This window comes from Aptenodytes patagonicus, chromosome 1 (genome assembly GCF_965638725.1).
Source record: "Aptenodytes patagonicus chromosome 1, bAptPat1.pri.cur, whole genome shotgun sequence".
NCBI classification, from domain to species: domain Eukaryota; kingdom Metazoa; phylum Chordata; class Aves; order Sphenisciformes; family Spheniscidae; genus Aptenodytes; species Aptenodytes patagonicus.
This window is the reverse complement of record NC_134949.1, coordinates 203192581-203213121: the sequence shown is the minus strand read 5'-3', so window position 1 is coordinate 203213121 and position 20541 is coordinate 203192581. Positions and strand designations below refer to the sequence as shown.

Here is a 20541-nt window from a genome sequence, read left to right as displayed (position 1 = left end):
GTTTTCTGTTCACTATGCACATGGACATTAAGACGCCCTTTTTGCCAAGATGTGACACTGACTTTACTCAGACTACTTATATATGAGGAAACTCATAGTTATGCAAGACAGATGTGATTTCCAAAATTTGTGGGAGAAGGTAATGGTTTTATCTTCTTAGTGTTGGTGTTAGCTCAGATAGACATAAAAATCTTTATTTCCATTTTAATGTTGAATTCCCACTTGTATACCACATGCATGTCAGAAACTGGTACATGATAAAGAACCTGTAACACCGCACTTAGAATATAGTGTCGTATTTTGGCTATTTTACCTCAAGAAGTTACAGACTAAAACCTGGCTGCCGCTCAGTAAGCACACTGGGGCGGGGGGAGAAAGTGCATCCCAGCAGGGCTCTGCCTCGCTGCGTGCAGGCGGAGGTCCCAGCCGCAGAGCCGAGTGTGCCAGCAGGGAGCAGAGGGACGCCTGACCTCCCACCTCGTCTCCCCACCGGCTGTGAGCATCCAGCTGCCGGGATCCCGCAGATGTCTGGGATGCCATGAAGTGCGCTTGCTCACGAATTTACGAATTCACTAATTTTTAGCAAGCAAAAGGTCATTTACTGCCTTACCTGACCATCACTGCTTTTTCTCTGAATAACCTGAAACTAATGAAGGGCAATTAATATCAAATTCCTTTCCAAAGAGTTGTATTTCTGAGTAAAGGCAATTTTAAAATTTCTCTTCCCCGAGCATACTACATACTTTAATATTTTAATCTAGACACCTAACTACTAGACACCTAAGACAATCTTTCTTCTTCCTCTTGCAAAAATGCATTAACGGTTTATATTTCCACACCTGGTAGAAAAGTATCTATTATAAAAATAACAAGAAAGAAAATAAAAAGCTGTTTGGTTTTTTGATTCGGGTTATACCTCCCTGATACTAAAGTTGCCTCATCTCTGATTTAAGTGAGAAAAGCCTAGAAACAATTCTAATTCACACCTGTTTGCTACCATGCCCATACGACTATACGCCAGTGGAAAATTAGCCAAGAGCAGATGTTATTTCCTCTGCCCTTTCTCCAGTCCCCCTTCTCAACCTGTGAGTTCTGGGACATGCTGAAGGGGGAAGGAAAGGATGACTGTGGCTGGTACAGGACCTGGCTAGAAAAGCCTCAAGCAAACTGAAAGCTTCCTCCTGCTAGGGAGAATTCTTACATCATCAGGCAGGACCAGAATAAGGAACTGAATCAATTAATTTTATTACTGAACTACTACAGAGTATAGTTATTAGAAGACTTGACTTAATCATTTAATTGTAAAGAAATTACTGTACCCGGTGTTTATTATTACTATAAACCAAATTAAAATATCAGTGCCTCCCCAGCAAATGCAAAACACACCTTTTCATGCTAGCCACCCCACTGCGACATAACAAATCAAACTGAACAATTAACATCTAGTCCTTGGTGGCAGGTGGGGAAATATTCTAAACAATATTACGTGGGAAGCAATCGTAGGAGTGAAGAACTCCAAATAATAAACACTACAACAATATTTGAGGACAGATCTTTAAGGTTTTCATATGAATGACTTAATTGCCGGTGACAGACACAAAGCTGCACAGCTACACCACCATCCTGCCTGTTGCTCAGACACATAACTCTAGCATCACCTTAGATCCCAAATTTACTCCAAATCCTAGGATTCTTATTCATAATTTGCAGATACTTTCAGTGCAACATTTCCAGGAAGGTATTTTTCTTAATTCTTGCACTGAAGAATTCAATCAGGTCATCATCATAATCATTGCATTTTGATTCAGCAACATTTTTCTCTCTCCTTTTGAGAAATGCAGCCTAATCTCACTCTCATCCATTCAGAAAACTGCTGCGAAGACCCTTTTCCTAGCCGATCACTTGCAGAACACGTCACTGTCTCCACAGCTCTCCCTGATTTCTCCTCTAATATCTGTTACTTGCCTTCGCTTTCAAGGCCCTTCCTCACTTATCACCACCGCACCTATTGTTCCTTAACCACCGTCAGGAAGCCAGCTGTGGTTTGCTCGCATTTGAAGCTAGGCCAATTTTCATCAAACAAAGCTGAAAAGACTGTTAGATCACACTGTCCGATTTGTTTATTATTTTGTGTTTGGCTAAAAAACTTTCAACCCCCTCCCACTTTTTACTGGGGAAAAAAAAATCAGAGATGCTTCTTGTATCTCTTCCCTTCATAACTCCCACCTGTCATTCAGTGTCCAGCTTCCAGATGCTCTCTCACCCACGTTATATTTTCAAACAAACCTCTTATGCCTTTTCCTGTTTTACACCTTACATTTTAGGGAAACTCCCTTAAATGTTTGAAAACATACTTCATTGCCCTTCTTTAAAGCCTTCTCTGAAATTCAGCTTACTAAGATGCCCCTATAGGCCCTATGAGCAAAATGTGTGATAAAGGTACACACACCACAAGTGTGATACACACCACCTAATTTTAAGTATCTAAACTAGGCAAGTGTGGGACGTAGGAGACGGATCCTCCTATACAGTAAATGGAGAGAGGCTGCTGTTGAGAGCGATTTATGATGAAGGAACTCCTACAGTATTCCAAACTGTCCTCTGAAGGAGTCTCTGGATAAGCTGTGGAAATGGCCTAGGGAGATCAGTCTTTTGATTTAGATACATGAATTGGATGCCTGAAGTATGAATGTTCCCCCTCAACTCCTAGTATTTCCCTTCTCATCTGTGCATATTTTCTCTTTTCAACTGTATTATATTTACATTGCAAACATTTAGAATTGCAGATAATCTTTTCAGCCCATGTTTGCGTGGTGCCTAGCATCACAGGAACTTCAATGCCCAAATAACACTATTTTACAATAATGCAAAAACAGTCTTACAACACTATACAGTATTTTATTTAACAGTATCCGATCATGTAATTGTCATAGAAATATGTACACGTGCCAGGTAGAAGATGCACAGCTATGCATCAACTTTAACTTTGTTATTTTCTAAATTCCTTAATGCTGTAACAAAGAGCTGGAATGTGTTCACGGCTGGCACCAGTTGGTTTTCTCCCCAGTCTGAATGATGGGCAAATCCTCAAGATGATTCAACACAGTGAAAGAGAAGGGAGAGTAAGAGTGATGGGAAGGTATATGTGGATCCAGGATGCATGTAGAATTTTTGGCAGAGGAAGCAGGGTGGGAGAAACAAACCATGGAAACCCTTGTCATATGTGTGACAGATGTCATAAGCTATTTTCTGAAACAATCGGTGAGAAAATGGTAAAATGTAGGACTGGTAAGGTAAAAGTAAGAAATATAAGGAGCCCCTTCATATATGCAAAGAGTTCATGGCCCACAACACATGCTTCTCCCTGTTAAACTTATTGAACTTTAAATACACCCTATTAAAAAGGAGATTTCAGTAACATGAAGAAGGTCCCTAAAGCCCAAAATAAGGAAGCAAAACTCCTAGATATATCTTACATGCTAAGAAAATCTGAGTCTCCAAAAACATGCTTATTGCTGGGAAAAAGATAATAAAACATTATGAAGAAACAATGAGCTTCAAGAAGTTATTTGAATCAAATAGGAGTCTCACACAAATTTGGAAATCTAATCCTAGTACAAACAATAAGCAAAAGTCATACCAGGCATCATGTACAAAAGAAACAGAATAGAACAACTGCTACTGCTGATGATCTAGTTCTTGCTCTGGATCTATTAATCCAGATAACAGAAAAGAAGTTCTTTCAAAGCCCAAAGTAAGAGAAGAATTCCTCCTGAAGCAAACAAACAAAAAACCCTAAGACACAGACAGTCACAGATCAAAACCTGATGAGAATAAACAAGGCAAAATATTGGATTAAATGATCGATTTAATTGTAATAAATTTCATTAATGGCAAAGAGTTAACTGCAAAGTGTCTCAAAAGAATGGATTTGGTCCTATATTATGGTATAGTTGTTAATCATCCAGAAACTGGAGTGACTGAGCACCATGGTATAAAATCTGCAGTTATTTAGGTTACTCGGAATCATGGAAAACTGTTAATCTAACCAAAATGAGTAAGTGGGCCCCAAAAATGCCAGATCAAGTTTAAATGATGATAGACAACAAATACTAAAATAAACCCAATAGGAAACAGTCTGTGTTTTATGAGGTTTCAAATTAAAGGTGCAACTGTAGGGAACTTAGTGTAATAAAACTCAATACGTTAGGCAAGGGGAAGCTAACAGTTACCTACAAAATCGCCAGGTAAGTTTATGTTACCCACTGACATGTATTCTCCCATAGATTTAATTCACTCACACTCTCATGCTCACTTACTCACAAGCTCCAAGACTGATCTGTCCAAATGGTCTGGCCAGGATAACTTATGTGCAAAAGAGAGGACAAGGGCCATCAGCTATTAAGTCCTCACCCCATTTCAGGACTTGTTCTTAATTAGCAATAAAAAATTAGGTTTTTGAGCAGCTCATCAGCGGTGACAAGATAGTCCTTTGCCTCAGGATCTTGCTTACCTCGCCTTCCATAAATCTTAGGCCATATTGCTACCCATTGTCTGGTTTTCCTCGTTTGGAATACAGGTCTGAAATGTATACCTGCAGTCTCTTCTCCTGTTCAGCTAACAGGAAAAAGAACAGCGTGTGTGATATACTACAGGCTTGTTCCCATCCTCCTGCTGTTAGGATGCAAGGTCTTCTGCTGGCAAGTCATCTGTGCTGTGGCACACAGATACTGCTGGGAATGGTGTCCTGGAAACAGTGTCCTTCGTTATCAGTACAGGCCATTTCTTTAACTCTTTGTTTCATTTTTTCTCCTTATGCTTACACGCACATTTCCATCCACCCTGCATTTATACCAATCCTAATACTTTGTCCTGGTTTCGGCAGGGATAGAGTTAATTTCCTTGCCAGTAGCTGGTACAGTGCTGTGTTTTGGATTTAGGGTGAGAACAATGTTGATAACACACCGATGTTTTAGCTGTTGCTAGGTAATGCTTACACTAGCCAAGGACTTTTCAGCTTCCCATGCTCTACTGACTGAGAAGGCTGGAGGTGCACATGAAGCTGGGAGGGGGCAGAGTCAGGACAGCTGACCCAAACTGGCCACAGGGATATCCCATGCCATGTGATGTCATGCTCAGTACATAAAGCTGGGGGAAGAAGGAGGAAGGCGGGGATGTTCGGAGTGATGGCGTTTGTCTTCCCGAGTACCCATTACACGTGATGGAGCCCTGCTTTCCTGGAGATGGCTGCACACCTGCCTACCGATGGGAAGTAGTGCATGAATTCCTTTTTTGCTTTGCTTGCGTGCGCAGCTTTGGCTTTATCTATTAAACTGTCTTTATCTCAACCCACGAGTTGTCTCACTTTTACCCTTCCAATTCTCTCCCCCATCCCACTGGGGGGGAGTGAGCGAGTGGCTGTGTGGTGCTTAGTTGCCGGCTGAGGTTAAACCACAACATACTTCTATTGTAACTCTCTGCATAGTGTTACGTTAGTTAAACTGATCTGATGCAGATGGCTGCAGAAAGGATAATTCCATACTTCTACCTCCTCCTTCCTTTGCAACAACAGCAGCAGCCATCACTGGTAAGCCTGCTCAGGGAGCAAACCAAGAGAAAAATCAACCCTGTATTGGTAAGACAAGGATTGGTTTTTTTAGCAGTGTAGTTCCATGAACTGGATCACTGGGGCAGATGAACGCCAGTGTCAGGTGCAACGGAGGTGGTAGGACTGCCTCTGTTTAATGGAAGTTGTTCATTAGATCAGTTATGCCGTAACAGGAAAGAACACCAGATGCCTTGGCCTCAGGAGGGAACTAGGGAACCACTTCAGCGGTTTAGTGAAAATCTCTGCTCAATATGCCGCTACACTCAAAATAAAAATAATAAAACAGGCTGCTTAAACAATGGAAGAGAATTAGAAGAAAGCCAGTGTAATAGGATTATAAAAATCAATGCTGTGACCTTACCAGAAAAAAACCCAACACATAAGGTACAGGTCACCCCTTCTCCCAAAGGATACTAAAGAACTGGGAAGAGTTCAAATGTGAACAATGATAAGCATTGAAAATATCATATGAAGAGAAACTGGCAAGTTTAAAATCAAGAGTGTTATGAGCGGACATAAAAAATAATAAATGCTCTGATCAGACATTTCTATGCTTGCTATCTTATAACGCAAGAAAAAAATACTGAGAAACATCTGAAGTGTGGAAAATCCAAAACTGATCAGAAGAAATGTTTTTCACATCGTAATTTATTCATATCGATTATCAAAGAAATTCAGTTATTAATGTAAATACAATGCCCCTATCAACACTAGTATAGATCAAACCAGTTACTACATGAAGAAATCGGGAAGAAACTTATTTGGAGTTAACATCAACTGAAGCATCAGGATGTATTTACTAGTGAAACAGGAAACTGTATTACGGTTTAAGCCAATATGATAACTCCTATGTAAAAATATCAATTAAAAAAAAGGAATAGCAACTTGATTTCATTATTGAACTTTTATTCACAATCTCACACTAACTTTTCCTACAGTTTGCATTAACTGCTACTAATAGCTCCTTAACAACAGTATAGTGATAGAAGATTTTGAAACAACTAAAGTTTGGACACTTTAAGCTCTTATGTAAGCAATAAAGGCAAATACATGAAAAACAAAAATCAGCATGATTATAAACTCATTTTCTCCATCACTGCAGGTTCAACCTAAAATGTATTTTTCCTGATTTCCAATCACAGCCAGTTTCTTAGAAGTTTGTTTATTTTTCAAAGGCCTGAAATTGAACATTTTTCCCCTTACCAATTTTTTTTTTTTTAAAGGATTGTTTTAACAAGGATTCTCATCACAGATCTTGCTAAAAAGCACCCAAAATGTGACTACTTACTGATCACCCACAAACAGGGGAGCTAGAAATAGCTTAAGTACTAATTCTGTAGTATGCCACCACTATACTGCTTGGTTATCTTAATTAGATCATCCTGTTTTAGTTGGAAATGCATATTGTTACAGCACATACTAGAAAACACATTACCCCATTGTATTAGTCATTACAAAGACATACAGAAAATTAGAATTCTTTCTCAAAGAGCAAAGAGTCTTCATTTTATTAAGATAGGCAAGGGAAAAAAATGAAAGAGAGCATAAGGAATGGGCTTCGTATATTTTATTTGAGTTTTTTCCACTGTGTCTGGGAAGGTAAAGAGAATATAATAATGTCTGGGGGTGGAGGATAGTGGGGGAACAGGAAGGAGAGGCTGCCAGCACTGCCAACGCAAGGATGGGGCTTCATGGTTTAGTCAGTGGCTGGGTCAGGTAAACAGAAAGCAGAAATAAATGGTTGAAGCAACAGGCAGTACAATAGAGGGTACGGATGAAGACTCGAAAGGTCAATAATACAGACAGCACAAAGAACCAAAAATATCGCCTGGGAATTCTTTCTTGGAGAGAGAATGCAGCTAGTACCAGGACAAGAAAAACTGAGAAATTTCAGTAGCTACATAAACTTTGTGCAGTGGCACTTGAACGTAGGCAAGGGTCCTGGTTCTGTTAGAGATGGAAATTTCAGCCGATGTAGAACTGTGGGCCTGAGAAGACCTTACTGTCTGCAATGACAGAAAAGCTGTCTGGCATAAAAGCAAGCCAACAGGTTGCAGAACGGCAGTATTTCTGAATTTCTGAATCCAAAAGGCAACACACCTTTCATCTATGTTCCAGAAGCAGCAGACCATTCACCACCAGGAAATCGGAACATAAAATTTATTCCCTTTGTTTAACTTGCTCTGTTTTGCAGATGACACAGGCTGTGAATTTTTGAGTAAAAGAATTGTCACTTGCCGGATCTACCTTTTAGTTGTATAGCTTTTGCCTGTGATCATTTTAGTAACACACACCATTGACAAATATTGATCACTTTCTAAAAGAAATGAGATATTTTGCTTTTCTAAACCTATCATATGCTTGAAAATATGTACTGAATATATATAACTGGAAATATACGTCACTGTACGTTTACCTGCAAAGTTGCCTCATGTACTTTTTTCCTCTTAAGTAGAGGGTGGGCAATTGCAGTAAACTAAACTCATGGGGGAGAAGGTGTAAACTAACTTCATTTAGATGTGAAGGAATTTCTTGTTAAAGATATTTCTTTGCTCATTCCAATAGTATGAAAGCTATTTATTTGGTAGTAAAAGTTTTTGGACTGAAACAGACACTTCTGAATTTCTCGTTGATGATTAATGTACAGTTTAAGAGAGCCATTACTTTGTGACAGGCACTACAGAAGCCAAGAGTCAGATAATATATCAGCTTCTGCTCCACTTTAATTCTAATTTAATGATCACAACTCTTTTATTCCTAACGTCTTGTTTTAAATATTAAACTGCAAAAAGTTCAGCAGGATACACAGTAGTTGCCGTAAGAGCAGAACACCTGTCTTGTAGTGTGAATATCACGTAGGCATTAAGCAGAAGACACTTTAATATTAGCCAAAGCATATTTTTTAACATGAACATTTGCCACAATCCACTGTATATCCATTAAAGGAAGATCTACATTTACACTATATATGCACAAAAGAAAACTGACATAAACAAAGCAATAAAATTACTTCAACTCACATGGTAAACTTTCAGATTGTACTTATTGTTTGGTCTGTGTGTTGTGCAAGCTATTTTCCTGAAATGAACAAAACATTTCTTGTTATTTTAAATGCTTTCATCTGCAATTATTTACGCATCTTTTCCCAAGGTACACAAAAGCTCCAGGCAGGAGCGTGTCTCCATTCTAGTATATGGCCCAGAATTACATAGGAAGCCACCTTCCCAGCACCAAACAACTCACAGCGCGCTCTCACCTGCGTTAGAACAATGTGCAACTACGATGTTAGTAGAAGTATTACAGTCGTACAAGGGCATCCCAAACACAAGCCCACTTGTTGAAAGCACAGTTCAAACACACAGTAAAAGACAGCTCTAGGTCTGAAAAGCTTCCAGCTGAACCAGACTGCAGCACGGAGGAAGGCTAACCCAGTACCAGGCAGCACGGAAAGCCACAGCAGCACCAGCGAGCCTGCCGCCTGAGCGGACCCGAGGGACGCGGGGGAGGAAGACAGGAGGCAGAGGCGCGGAGGACTTATCACGGCGACAAAGGTCGCCCCGGCTGCGGAGCTGGCGAGGGCCCGTCCGGGGCGGGGGGGGGGGGGGAGGGAGGGGGAGGGCAGCCACGAGCGGGCCGGCAGCCGCGCGAACGCCGCGGCGGAGCCCACGCGGGCGGGGCGCACCGCGCGGCGCGCGGGCAGGGCGGCGGCGGGCAGCCAATGGGGAGCGGGCGCGCCGCCCGCCCCGCAGGCAGCAGCTGGCGCGGCGGGCAAAGGTCCGCGCGCTGCCGCGGCCCCACCAGCTGCGGCCCCGGCTGGCTCCGGGCGGCTGCGCCTCCCCGCGAGGCCGGGCGGGGAGGAGCCGCCCGGGTCCTAATGCCGCCGAGCCCGCGGGCGGCCGAGGCCGGGCAGGGGCCTCTCGCCTCCTGCCCCGCCGTGCTGCGGGCCCGGCCGGCGCTGCTGCAGCTGCCTCCCTCCGCTGGCTGGAGTCACCGAGGCGATGCCCCGATCATCCTAAGGGAGACAGTTCTCCGATCGCGCTGCCGGCTGGCCCAAGGCAACGTTTGACTCGAGCATCGATCCCACGGAGGAGAACCTAAGGCCGCCTGAACGTACTCGTGTGCAACACCCCCGTGTGCTGGGTGACTGGCAGAGCTGTGCGCAGCCACGGGTGAAACCACCGCCCCAGCAGAAAGGGACTAAAGGATTCGACAGGAAAAGGAAAAGGTCAGTACCTTCAGCACCTGACATCAAACCTGTCTACGCTTATAAGAAACCCCGATTAGATCCTCAAAACTCATCCCCTAAACTTGACCCTAGAGCTGTGCATCTTCATCACGCAGGATGGTGAAAAAATGAAAAAAACAGGGAAGGAAAAAATGCTCTGAAACAGGTGGGAAAGTGAGAGCAGGACTAAAACTGTACGTGCTGTAGCGTACACTGGTAAGATTCCAGGAAGTCTTCTGGCAAACGAAGGAAGGATCTTGACAAGCCAAAGCCTCTGAAACAAATAAAACTGCAGGAAGAGCGACCTGGGTGAGGCACCTTTTACACCTGTAGGTGTGGAATACTCCAGCATGTCCAGTTTCTGGCTTGCTGTTGCTACTTAGGTTTGTTAAAAGCAAATGCAGCCTTACAGGAAGGCAGAGATACTGCCCTCTGCATCTACACGCCATTCTCTCAAACACATCAGCCTGGCCAGAGCGGCAATTTCTGATGTATTTTCACTTTGCTACCTCCTTCCTCTCCTTGCCTATACTTCAACACCGACTGAAGATGAAACAGTGGTATTCTGCTACATTTTTATACCTTTTATACTCTTTTAGTGAGACATCCTTAAGTGACCTGAGATGACTTGGTCTGGGGTGCTAGAATTAGGAACAGGATCGAAATGGCTACTTTCATTGCCTTCCAGTGTTGCCTATGGAAACTGTGATCAATTTTGTTAATAGTTACTCGTAGTTTTCATTCATGTGTCTATAGTCTTGCAGCCCAAACCAGGCAAAGGATGGACAGACCAGCTGCACATCAGTGGGAGCAGAGTTAGGTGAGCATCAGCAACCTCCTCTTGAAAAGGAATAGGGACAGAGACAGAAAGACTCACACCCAGTGTACAGCCATGAGAAGTGTAAAGTGAAAAATTTATGGGAAGACCACTCTAATATGAATGTATCTCTTCACTTTGGCGTAAACTCCTCCGCTACATATTATGCATGATAGAACAGGACCATTATTTAAAAGCCAAACTACCTGACTCATGATGTTGTATCTATTCTATCTCAGCAATCTGTCTTACTCTTATCAAAACCACGGGTCTGTCATCCAGAGAACAAAAATTCTAGAGCTATGTATGTATTTTCCATATACAAATCAACGGGGACTCTGGTGTGTTAACCCTGGCTGGACACCAGGTGCCCACCAAAGCTGCTCTATCACTCCCCCTCCTCAACTGGACAGGGGGAGAAAAATACGATGAAAGGCTTGTGCGTCGAGATAAGGACAGGAAGATTGCTCACCAATTACTGTCACAGGCAAAACAGACTCGACTTGGGGAAATTCAGTTAATTTATTGCCAATCAAAATCAGAGTAGGGTAATGAGAAATAAAACCAAATCTTAAAACACCTTCCCCCCACTATTATAGTTAATACTACTATATAGCACATGGGAAAAAATCAAATCCCAAAGATTTAAAACAATATCGGAAAAATTTTACTTCACTTACTTTTCAAAACCCTTCCTCCCATCTTGCTGCTGTGAGTGCACATCTGTCACCATATTACAGATACTAAAGAAACGTAGGACTGGAACCCCAGGCCAGTTTTAGACCTGCTTCTTGCAATGTTCCAGTATGAAGCTTCTGTAATGTGTGATAATTTGTGTGACATGTTGTCAATAGGTAAATCTGTTTTGTCTTTGACATTTTTATTAAACAAGGAAAAAGTAAATTGGTAAGAAAGCCAAAATTCAAGGAGAGCTAAGATAACCAGAGGCTAACTGGTTAGTGTTTTCACAATATGGAGAGCATTAGATCTGTGCTATCAACTTCCCAAATAAGAGCATTTCTGAATCTGTCTAAATCATTACAAAAATACACAGGTGGCAGTGCAAAGTAGATAATTCTATAGTCTCTCATAAAATAGTGCAGAAATGAATACACTGAAACTGTGCCACTTTACAAAAAAATCACTGATTCTCTGTTCCAACTTAGGCTCACAAGACAGATGTAGCCTACAAACTCAGCAAATCAACGGTGTGAAAAAGAGCAACCAGACATGGTAAAACACAGCTTTTTAAAAGAGAGTACGTTGAGTAAGTAATTGATAGCACACGTGTCCAATGTGCACAAAACTTCTCAAGGATTCAAACAGGTATGAGCATCTTCCACACTTTTATATGTAATGGCATCAAGTTTCACTGTGGGCTGCAATATTGAGGGCATGCTTTTAGGCTGGCATGTTCATTTAACATGAGTCATTCAGAGTGGAAACAACATAACAGAAACATCCACAAACTAATGAATTGTGAAAGAACTATAACAGTTTCTCCCTCAGGCTTCCACCTACTAAAGCGTCACAAATAAAGTTACTATCACAAAAATGATTTAGCAAAAGAGGAATTAAACACTAAATGACAGTCAACTCTTTTACAAGTCAATCACTTGTTTTAACTGTTTTTATTTGAAACAATACCAGTCAGTACAGTCACCTTAGAAAAAATCAACAGAAAAAGACACTCCGGCCTTGATTTTTATAACTACTACAACTACAGATAAGACACCTCTACGACATGGAAATTGCAAACTAGGTTTTTCTTGATTGATATCATCCTTCAGTATTTGAGAAGTTTTAAAACTAAGAAGAACTCTGTCCTCCCTTTTTTCCCCCCCCTAAAAGCTGGTTTAAAATATAAACAGATCAAATAAATAACCAAACACCTGCCATGCAATGAACCAGAGTGAAAGATTAGCCTGGCAAAAAAACAGTTATGAGCAGCCTAACTTCCTCATCCCAAGTTACTACAGTAGCCTACAGAATCACAGCAGTTTAAAAAACTACTTATAAATATATCTAAGCAGATATCTAAGCTTATATTCATATATTTAGCACGCATACTTGTCCAATGCAGCTAGAGGAACCTAGTATGTCCTTACATTACAGTTGCTGATTTGTGGTTTGTATTTTGGCACTAGAATGAGTGCATAGCACTTTGAGGGCCAGATTTTATCTCCCACCCACCTAGAAAGTAAAAATGAAAACCTGAGTGTTGCAGAAAGGGATATTAAATAGAAGTCGCTATTAGTCATTTCCATTCCAATCTAATTTCAAATGAGGGAGACTGCTTACATTAATCTTCTCAGGTCTAACTTGTGCACTTATATCAGGCCTTTGGAGTCTGGCCACAGACTTCTCAGGAATTCATCTACTAGGCATTCTCCATACTTCCTCACCAATCCTCACCAAATCACCATATCCTCACCAGTATCTTAGTGAGGATACTCTGTTTTAATTAATGCTGCCTTAGGTATCTGTTAAGTTATGGCGCATGTCTATTCTGTGGAACTGAGTACAGTGCAGCTGGATTCTGTCAGCCAGGCTGGTACTCCTCTCCCTCCCCAGGATACACTACAGTTTTTCTGCTCTCATCAGGTGCCCATAGGAGGTATCTGTGTTAGCACAACACGTCTGAGCTCCTTATCCTTGCCTCTCAACGGGGCTAAGGGCTCTGACAGGCACACAGTGCACTGAACACTGTTACCACTCTCAGACATAAACCACCACCCCTTTGACAGACATTGTCCATCCAATTAATGCCTAATCTGCTTGTGAATCGGCTCCTGAGCCGCCACAGCTTTTAGCATGGCATGAGAAAATTAAGAGTCCTTGAGGTCTGTCAAAATCTTAATTTCACTGGAAGTAGCATGCTGCTGGAACAGCTACCTCAGCTATGAAACTAGTTCATCAGAAGAACAGTCAATCTCTGTGCTGCTATTTACTACATAGTGTATACATACCCAGGACCTCAAAAGACCTTTAAGAAGAAGCTTTACGAACTGCCAGCTGTTATCAGAACAGTTCTACTGCAATACCAACCACCAGTGGGATTCAAAGAGTGGGAAGAAAAAACAAAGGCACAAATTCTTTGTGAATTTCAAGATATCAGTGTACACATCGGTAAGAACATAATTGGTTTTGGTGAAAACAAGAATTTTTGCTTAAGGAATTGTTGGCCCAAGGTATTTCAAAGACTAAAGTAAAAGGAACCACTTCTACTATACTGTACTTACAGTAAAACTTCCACTGGTGTTTCTACTTGCATTTGCTAATTGTGTACATTATTTAAATACTGTGAAACTTCCAACAAAGTAGAACTAGTACAGTAATCTAGCATGCTGCTGTTATACTTTTTTTTTAACCTATACAAGGATTAAAAGTCTCCAGCTATGATTAATTTGTCAATAATTATGTGTTTCATATCTCCTGCAAAGTTGGATGCAATGCCTGTTACAACAGTTACATGTGTAGTGGTGAAATATGCCACCAGAGGTTAGTTATAACATTCTTTGAGTATACTTTGAGTGCAAAACTGTTTTTTTTTTTTAAAAGACAGTTCAAAAAATATTCAGTTCTAAATATTCAGAGAAACAGGCTCACAAACAGTGAGCCATAAATGGCCACTAACTAATTCTCTAAAATAACTTACTTTTCTAAAAAGATAACTTTAACTGTTTCTATATGCAAGAAGTCACTGCTAAGTAAACTAAAGTTGTTGTACACTGTTTCAGAATTTAAAATACTGCACGATATACAGCAATCCTCCTACTTTTCACATTTTAAAAGAAATTTTCATTAAATAATCAGACAAATCTTCAGAGAGATATACAAACACATTTTACTGAGAACTATCACGTACTGTTTAACAAATTACATGCAAATTCTTACCGGAACGCCACTGCTTTTGAAGATGCCATATCCGTTGTTATCCTTAAGCTATCCACTCATATCCATCATTGGTACCCTGCTCGCTTTGCACTCAACCTTCGGAACGGATTTCTGACAAGCAACCTGCACCTACCAAAATGGTTTCTAGAAAGCAAATTTAAAAGCGGTAAAACATGGAAAACAAACCAGCAATTTGCAAACCACTGCAAGCGCAATGCAAACACAGTCAATATAAAATTCATTCTGAAATGTTCATCGTATTATGCTGGACAGTAATATAACCACAGTTATAACATTATACTTTTAAATCACTAGTTCACCTACAGAAAAACTGCAAGAGCGAAGTTCCTCTTATCCTGTTAGATAAAGATCCTGTTCCATATACCTCATCTCATTAAGGGTAGTCATTTGCCTAGAAGTGATTTCTTATAAAAAAGCAGGATAAAGGAATATTGTTCTTAATCATATTTAAGGTCTTCTAAAGACTAATGAAAATTGAAGTTCCATTATGCTGGACAGCGTGTAAACACAGAACAGTAAAAGGTCCCCGATTATATAAAAACCAACAGTCTAAACAGGTAAGACAGCATGGGGGGAAAGTTCACACACAGCACAAACAGCGTGATTGTAGTAAACGTAACAGTAGTTCTGTTTTGGGGGTGGCTTTTGCTTGCAAAGAAAATGGAAGGAGATACAGAGTAAAGAGGGCAGATTGGGTGGGGGGAAGCATATGAAGTAAGCAGGATTGAAGCAGAAGTAAAGAGGTAGAATGGAAGGAGAGAGAGTGGAACAAACAGTCAATGAGCATAGGACAGAGAACAGCTAATTAAAGCTAGTGAATGTTCTCTGAATGGTCAAAGGTCCCTGGGCTTTTGGATCTTTCTGTTCCTGCTAGTTACTCTCTGACTAGGTTCTTTCTTTACTGCTCCCAGGCTTAGAGCAGAAGGGTTATACTGATTTTCAGTCTTTTCCCCATCACGACGCCCCCTCCCCACCTTTTAATATGGGATCAAGATCTCTCCCTCACCTGTAGCTTTAAAATGGGAATCATCTGAATCTGCTCAACATTATCTTTATAGAATGAGTGCCTGCAGTTCATCCTTATTTGCAAGTGATTCAAGTTCTGGTATTCTGACTTCAACTTTCTTAATAATTTCTTCGGTAATACATACCGGACAAGATTCATTTACACAGCAGAAAAGCGAAGCAAGACACTGATCTATAAAACAGCAGTTGAAAGTTTGGATGGAGTACGTTAAACATTGTGTTCTACACTGAACAACAGTTAAGCTAGGATTGGGGGGTGGGGGGTGGGGAGGGGACAGCTGCTCTATAGGCTCTGGTGCATGCAGCCAGATGGATATATTCTAACATTCACAGTAAACCGTACTTGTTCTAGTATTAACTGAATAGATTAGGCTTATATCAGAGAGGAAGATGCATTTTTATTGTCAAAACACTCATCGTTTATATCCTCTAGCATAGATGGAGATAAGTCTGTGCAAAGGGCAAGTTTGCCCACAAAGGCAAATTGAACCTACGAAACTGAAGTGGTGTAACTTTTTATGGGGCTCTATGGATAAGGGCAAATAAACTAGAATGAAGTCACTTTCTTCCGGTATAAGGTCTCCAATACAAACAGTTTCTACAGGCATAGCAACTGCAATATAATTAAAACTAATTTCTGGAATTAGGTCAGCCCTCTGAGGTTGTTTCCTTCTATGCGGAAATAAGCTACCAATATATACAGTTCTATATTGTCACAGCTCTATTCACACTATGGGGAAAGACGGCTGCTACATTAATTATACCAGTACAGATAAAGTAGCAAAACGTCTGATAGAGAACCTATTGTCTCAGATATAGCCCATTTACCTATTGCAAGACAGCTGCAATATTCCTAGTGCAGGCAAGGCTTTAGAGTACTAATTCTTAACTTAAAAAAGAGTACTAATTTTTAACTTAAAAAATAATCCCTCCTGTGTAATTTCCAGAACATCATCAACCTTTGAAATGTTAATGGAATTACTAGAGACAAACCAGACTTTGAACTTCTGCCAGATTCTGTCAGGAGTTCAGCTGATGAGAGTTTTCTGCATGCCATTCAGGTATTCAGGTATTATTTCATAATACTTTTTCTTTGAAAAATAATTTTTTTCAGCAACAATGCTGTGATAATTTTGAATGTTGGTAAAAACACTGGTAAAAACAAAGTGTGTGTTTTGGCTTGAAAAATACACATAAAAGCAATTACTCCTCCTCAGCCAGACTACAGCTTTGGAAATTATCTCTGACTTGCCAATGACAATAACAGGCAAGTAGTTATCCAGCAAAATCCCTTGAGTTCAGCTGCACAATAGTATTTCCACCACTACCTATACTTATTTGGTTGTTTGAAACAGAATCTGCAAATTCAGGCTGCACTGTTAAAAAACCCAACCTTTTTGCTTCTAAAGGAACAAACTTTAGTTACTTCCCCAAGTATTCCTAAAGGAGGAAAGAGCTAAAAAAAAAAAAAAAAAAAAAAAATGTTTTAACCAGTGTGTTCCCCTTAGGACACTATGAATGGTATCTCCCAGTTGAGTTGAGACACCAGAATCACCTGATAAAACAAGAATGCATTTTCCTCCTTACTTATGACTTGTTTTACAATAGCTTCCAAAACAGACTCAAGATAAATGCATATATGCGGGACAGAAGTTCAGTAATTCATTTAAGCTTAAGCTACAATGTGTGAGTCTAGAAAATGTACCAATTACGTTTCTGTGAACTAGGGAAACTATAGGAAGCATGAAGGCAAGCTTTTGTCTCCCTATCTCCCTCTCCCCTGAAAATAAGACCCCGACTCCCAGAAATCTTTGGATAAAGTGAAATATCTACAGTAGTTACTTGCTTATTGAAGGTGAACTGTATGTGCTTCATTAGGAGTAAGAACTGTATCGACCATAACCTAGCTAGCACATAGAAAGTACTGATAGGTATATCATAGAATCATGGAATAGTTTGGGTTGGAAGGGACCTCTAAAGGTCATCTAGTCCAACCCCCCTGCCGTGGGCAGGGACATCTTCAACTAGATCAGGTTGCTCAGAGCCCCGTCCAACCTGACCTTGAATGTTTCCAGGGATGGGGCATCCACCACTTCTCTGGGCAACCTGTTTCAGTGCTTCACCACCCTCAGTGCAAAGAATTTCTTCCTTGAATCTAGTCTGAATCTACACTCTTTTACTTTTGTCCTGGTTTTGGCTGGGATAGAGTTAATTTTCTTCCTAGTAGCTGGTATAGTGCTGTGTTTTGGATTTAGGATGAGAATAATGTTGATAACACACTGATGGTTTAGTTGTTGCTAAGTAGTGCTTACACTAGTTAAGGACTTTTCAGCCATTTATGCCCTGCCAGCGAGAAGCTGGGAGGGGGCACAGCCAGGAGAGCTGACCCAAACTGGCCAAAGGGATATTCCATACCATGTGACGTCATGCTCAGTATATAAACTGGGGAGAGTTGGCCAGGGGAGGGGTGACCGTTGCTCGGGAACTGGCTGGGCATCAGCTGGTGGGTGGTGAGCAATTGCATTGTGCATCACTTATTTTGTATATTCTTTTATTGTTATTATTATTTTTTTTAATTATTTTCCCTTCCTTTTCTGTCCTATTAACCTGTCTTTATCTCAACCCACGAATTTTACTTTTTTTTTTTCTCCTTTCAATTCTCTCCACCATCCCACTTGGGGGCAGGGAGTGAGCGAACAGCTGTGTGGTGTTTAGCTGCCTGCCGGGTTAAACTGCAACAACTGCAACTTTAAAACCATTCCCCCTTGTCCTGTCATAGAATCACTGAGGTTGGAAAAGACCTCTAAGATCATCGAGTCCAACCGTCAACCCAACACCACCATGTCCACTAAACCATGTCCCTAAGCGCCTCATCTACTCGTCTTTTAAATACCTCCAGGGATGGGGACTCAACCACTTCCCTGGGCAGCCTGTTCCAATGTTTAACCACTCTTGCACTAAAGAAATTTTTCCTCACATCCAATCGAAACCTCCCCTGGCGCAACTTGAGGCCATTTCCTCTCGTCCTATCGCTAGTTACTTGGGAGAAGAGACCAACACCCACCTCGCTATAACCTCCTTTCAGGTAGTTGTAGAGAGCGATGAGGTCTCCCCTCAGCCTCCTTTTCTCCAGGCTAAACAACCCCAGTTCCCTCAGCCGCTCCTCATAAGACTTGTTCTCCAGACCCCTCACCAGCCTTGTTGCCCTTCTCTGGACACGCTCCAGCACCTCAATGTCCTTCTTGTAGTGAGGGGCCCAAAACTAAACACAGTATTCGAGGTGCGGCCTCACCAGGGCCGAGTACAGGGGCACGATCACTTCCCTACTCCTACTGGCCACACTATTTCTGATACAGGCCAGGATGCCATTGGCCTTCTTGGCCGCCTGGGCACACTGCCGGCTCATGTTCAGCCGGCTGTCGACCAGCACCCCCAGGTCCTTTTCCGCCAGGCAGCTTTCCAGCCACTCTTCCCCAAGCCTGTAGCGCTGCATGGGGTTGTTGTGGCCGAAGTGCAGGACCCGGCACTTGGCCTTGTTGAACCTCATACAATTGGTCTGGGCCCATCGATCCAGCCTGTCCAGGTCCCTCTGCAGAGCCTTCCTACCCTCGAGCAGATCAACGCTCCTGCCCAACTTGGTGTCGTCTGCAAACTTACTGAGGGTGCACTCAATCCCCTCATCCAGATCATCGATAAAGATATTGAACAAGACCAGCCCCAAAACTGAGCCCTGGGGAACACCGCTCGTGACCGGCCGCCAACTGGATGTAACTCCATTAACCACAACTCTCTGGGCCCGGCCATCCAGCCAGTTTTTGACCCAGCGCAGAGTACACCTGTCTAAGCCGTGAGCCACCAGCTTCTCTAGGAGAATGCTGTGGGAGACGGTGTCAAAGGCCTTACTGAAGTCCAGGTAGACCACATCCACAGCCTTTCCCTCATCCACTAGGCGGGTCACCTGGTCATAGAAGGCCCTGCTAAAAAGTTTGTCCCCATCTTTCTTATAAGCCCCCTTTAAGTATTGAAAGGCTGCAATAAGGTCTCCCCAGAGCCTTCTCTCCTCCTAGGCTGAACAAACAACGCCAACTCTCTCAGCCTTCCTTCATAAGAGAGGTGTTCCATCCCTCTGACAATTTTCGTGGCCCTCTTCTGGACCCACCTCAACAGGTCCGTGTCTTTCTTATGCTGAGGGCTCCAGAGCTGGACGCTGGACGCAGCACTCCAGGTGGGGTCTCACCAGAGCAGAGCAGAGGGGCAGAATCACGTTCCTCAACCTGCTGGCCACGCTTCTTTGGATGCAGCCCAGGATACGATTGGCCTTCTGGGCTGCGAGCACACATTGCTGGCTCATGTCCAGCTTTTCATCCACCAGTACCCCCAAGTCCTTCTCGGCAGGGCTGCTCTCAATCCCTTCATCCCCCAGCCTGTATTGATACCGGGGGTTGCCCCGACCCAGGTGCAGGACCTTGCCCTTGGCCTTGTTGAACCTCATGAGGTTCACACGGGCTCACTTCTCGAGCTTGTCCAGGTCCCTCTGGATGGCATCCCGTCCCTCTGGTGTCTCAACTGCACCACTCAGCTTGGTGTCATCTGCAAACTTGCTGAGGGTGCACTCGATCCCACTGTCTATGTCGTTGATGAAGATATTAAACAGTACCGGTCCCAATATGGACCCCTGAGAGACACTACTTGTCACCAATCTCCATCTGGACATTGAACTGTTGACCACTACCCTCTGGATGCGACCATCCAACCAATTCCTCATCCACCAAACAGTCCACCCATCAAATCCATATCTCTCCAATTTAGAGAGAAGGATGTTGGGGGGGGACTGTGTTGAAGGCCTTACAGAAGTCCAGATAGACGACATCTGTAGCTCTTCCCTTGTCCACTGATGTAGTCACTCCATCATAGAAGGCCACTAGGTTGGTCAGGCAAGACTTGCCC

At 42.2% G+C, this 20541-nt stretch overlaps 1 long non-coding RNA gene across 1 annotated transcript in view; it reads right to left on the bottom strand.

Annotated features, from left to right (window-relative positions):
* Window positions 1-20541, bottom strand: part of LOC143174125 (uncharacterized) — a 34601-nt gene that overhangs the window by 1926 nt on the left and 12134 nt on the right. The window contains exon 4 of the long non-coding RNA XR_012997912.1: window positions 14548-14691. This is a non-coding gene — a long non-coding RNA (uncharacterized LOC143174125). The remainder of the gene's footprint in view (window positions 1-14547; window positions 14692-20541) is intronic.